The sequence below is a fragment of the Arachis ipaensis genome, chromosome B2 (assembly GCF_059453495.1).
Source record: "Arachis ipaensis isolate K30076 ecotype BB chromosome B2, ASM5945349v1, whole genome shotgun sequence".
Taxonomy (NCBI): Eukaryota; Viridiplantae; Streptophyta; class Magnoliopsida; order Fabales; family Fabaceae; genus Arachis; species Arachis ipaensis.
Window position 1 is genome coordinate 50,034,802 of NC_142437.1, and position 599 is coordinate 50,035,400.

The window sequence follows — 599 nt, forward strand, 5'->3', positions numbered from 1 at the left end:
ATCATATTGACTTGCTGAGTCAATATTTTATTCTGAGCCAATATGGCATTCAGAGTATCAATTTCAAGAACTCCTTTTCTCTGAGGCGTCCCATTACTCACAGGATTCCTTTCAGAAGTGTACATGAACTGGTTATTTGCAACCATGTCAATGAGTTCTTGAGCTTCTGCAGGCATTTTCTTTAGGTGAATGGATCCACCTGTAGAATGGTCCAATGACATCTTTGATAATTCAGACAGACCATCATAGAATATATCCAGGATGGTCCATTCTGAAAGCATGTCAGAAGGACACTTTTTGGTCAGTTCCTTGTATCTCTCCCAAGCTTCATAGAGGGATTCACCTTCCTTTTGTCTGAAGGTTTGAACATCCACTCTAAGCTTACTAAGCTTTTGAGGAGGAAAGAACTTGGCTAAGAAAGCCGTGACCAGCTTATCCCAAGAGTTCAGGCTGTCTTTAGGTTGAAAGTCCAACCATATTCTAGCTCTGTCTCTTACAGCAAATGGGAAAAGCATAAGCCTGTAGACCTCAGGATCAACCCCATTGGTCTTAACAGTATCACAGATTTGCAAGAATTCAGTTAAGAACTAAAAAGGATC

General features: G+C 40.6%; 1 non-coding gene across 1 annotated transcript; it reads left to right on the top strand.

Moving 5' to 3' along the window:
* The first annotated feature begins 275 nt into the window (after window positions 1-275).
* On the top strand, window positions 276-383 carry LOC148573931 (small nucleolar RNA R71). Its single transcript, XR_015906653.1, has one exon. It is a non-coding gene; the product is annotated as a small nucleolar RNA R71 (small nucleolar RNA).
* Window positions 384-599: the final 216 nt, after the last annotated feature.